This window comes from Microtus ochrogaster, chromosome 7 (genome assembly GCF_000317375.1).
Source record: "Microtus ochrogaster isolate Prairie Vole_2 chromosome 7, MicOch1.0, whole genome shotgun sequence".
Taxonomy (NCBI): Eukaryota; Metazoa; Chordata; class Mammalia; order Rodentia; family Cricetidae; genus Microtus; species Microtus ochrogaster.
In genome coordinates, this window is record NC_022014.1 from 78,090,242 (window position 1) to 78,093,416 (window position 3,175).

Below are 3,175 nucleotides of genomic sequence, written 5' to 3' on the forward strand. Positions count from 1 at the left end.
GACAGGCTCCAAAACCACAGAGAAACCCTGTCTCGAAAAATCAAAAAAAAAAAAAAAAAGAATTTCTTAGACAGAGGGGTCTCTTGGTTCGTTCTCTGTCAAGAAGCAACTCCAGGGAGAAAGGGCTTGTTGGGCTCGTGGTTTAAAAGGATATAGTCTACCATAGAGGGAAGGCATGGTGGCGTGTGGCTAAATGTGCAGCCAGGACTCCCCATATTCTGGTGGAATAGGAAGCAGAGAGCAGCAGGAAGCAAGGCTGGGCCATAAAAACCTTATGGTGTGCACCTGGTGATCTACTTCATCCAGAAAGGGTCCACCTCTTAAAAGTTCCAGAACCTTCCAAAATGGTATCACTACCTAGGAACCAAATATTCAAACATATGAGCCTATGGGGGATGCTTTATCTTCAAACTGAGGGAAAGACATCTTCAAATTGAAAAGGTCTCCTGTTTACCCAGCATATGGATAAAAAAGGCACAGAATTCAATATATAAATATGAGCTTTCAGAAAACTAGAGGATCAAAATTTTAAAAGCACCCCCTGAAGTAAATAATACAATGGGCTGTCTGAACATCTGTCTTTTTGCAGCTCAGTTGCCTACTTCTACCCTCAGGAGTATTTTATACTCTTTTTAACACCCTAACTCTATCACTTAAAAAAATAAATGCGGGGGGCTGAAGTGATAGATCAGCCAGAAGAGGAGTGGCTGATCTTGCAGAGGTCCGGGGTTCAGTTCCCAGCACCCATACGGTCATCATTAACTCTAGTTCCAGGAGATCGAACTCTTTTCTGACCTCTGAGGGCACAGGGCATACATGTGGTGCACAGCCACAAATGGAGAAAAAACATTCATACACATAAAATAAAATAAACAAATTGGAAAAAAATAAGAATAAATATAGAATCCTGGCACAGCATGAGGATGTTAGGTAAAAGTTAAATACATCCAAATAAAGTATGGACATGAATTACAATGTAACAATATTGGTGCCTTGTCGTGAGCAAGGCCTCCCAAGGTGCTAATAATGAGGAAATCGGGGCATGGAGAATTAAAACCTCTCTGTAACATCTCTGCAATTCCTCTGCAAATATAAAATAATTCTAAAATCAATGATTTTCCATAATTAGGTCTATTGATAGAAATTGGGGAGGAAATGGCAGGAGAAGAGATGAAAGGAAGGATGGGGTGCTAATGTTTCACCTTACCTTGGAAACTCAAGAAATGTGAACTATCGGGGCTGGAGAGATGTCTCAGTGGATAAGAGCACTGGCTGCTCTTCCAGAGGTCCTGAGTTCAATTCCCAGCGGCTACATGATGGCTCATAACCATCAGTAATGAGATTTGGTGCCCTCTTCTGGCTTGCAGGCATACATGCACACATAACACTATACAAAATAAATAAATCTTAAAAAAAAAAAAAGAAATCTGAACTATCATTAAGAAAGCAAAAAATGGGGGAACAACGAGGTGGCTCATGGGGCAAAGGTGCTTGCCATCAAACTTGAGTTCGATCCCTAGAACCCATATGGCAGAAAGAGAACCAGCTCTCAAGTTTCCATGTGTGCACCACAGTGAACACACATCACACACACACACTCAGGAGGACTGAGTACAGACAGAGTACTCAGCACTCACTTCAAAGTCGAGGACTAAAGGAAAGAACTTTGAGAAGAACCATTTGGCACAAACCTCTGTGATGTTTGATCTTGCTTGTCAGCTTGATTGCATCTGGAATCAACTAAAACGCAAGCTTTGGAAGACACTCTTGTGAAGAATTTTCTTAACAGCTTGTTTGAAGCAAGACACACCACCCTAAATGTGGGCAGCACCTTCTGCCCAGATAAAAGGACCTGGAAGAAGGAAGTTTCACTTTCTGCCTGCTCACCCTCACTCTTGCTGGCAAATCCGTCTATCATATTGCTGCCTAGTTCCTTTCCTATTAGAACCAACATCTTCAGGATTCAAATGCAGACTGCAGACCAGCAGCCCCCCAGAATCCTCCACGCCTTCAGCACCAGACTGGGACTGATGAGACAGCCAGCCTCATGGACTGAGGGACCAATGATGCTCAGCCTCTTTGATGGGAAACAGTCATTGTTGGGCTACCCAGGCAACAGGCTGTGAGGCAATCTAATAAACTCCCTTTAAACAGATATTCATTCTACCAGCTCTGTTCTTTTAGAGAACCCTGACGAATACACTTAGCCACGCCCAGGAAGAGGGCATCTCAACTGAGGAGTTCTCGCCATCAAACTGACCTCTAGGGCAAGTGTATAGGGGCATTTTCTCTATTGCTGATTGATGTAGAAAGTCCCAGCCCACTATGGGTGATGTCATTCCAGGACAGGTGGTCATGAGCTATATAAGAAAGGTAACGTGCCAAGGGAAGCAAGCTAATAAACACTGCTCTTCCATCATCTCTGCTTGGGTTCCTGCGTCCAAACTCTGGCCTTGACTTCTGCTGCTGATGGAATGACAAGATGAAATAAATGCTTTCCTCCCCAAGTTAGGGCACTCCAGAAAGAGGAGGAAAGGGGCAAAGAGAATGGGTGTGGATTTGTGATATGAAATGAACAAAAATAGTGAAGCCACACACATAGTCCCAATATTCAAATGACTGAGGCAGGAGGATCATGAATTGGAGGCCAGCCTAGGCTACATAGAAAATCCTTGTCTAAAAACGAAAAAAAAGGGAAAGAAAGACCCAAATCAAACAACAAAAATACAAATAAAATGAACAAACCTAAGGCCAGCAAGATAAATCCATGGAAGGGTAACAGTGCTTAGTGCTGGAATGGCCTCAACCCTCAAAAGGAGACCAACCCAAATAGAGCGACATAAAGAATAGCTTGTCTTTGAAAACTATCATTTTAATTTTGAAAGTTTCCAAGAAAACTCAAAAGCAGAGGCTGAAGATTGTAAATATTTGGTCCCACCCCCAAGAAAAAGCCAGGAACCATCATTACCAGATGAGCATCAAGAAAAAGCTGGCCAAACTGAAAATCAATAACATATCTTTGCCCATCAGGGAGTTGGGTTTGCAGGGCAAACTGTTGCCCTGGAATCTGCAGAAGGCAGTGAACTAAAAAAGCTACAGCTAAGATCTGTCCCCATGGAGCAGGAGCCACAGCCTGGTGGGGAAGCTTACCTGCTGCTGTCGAGAAAGCCCTAGA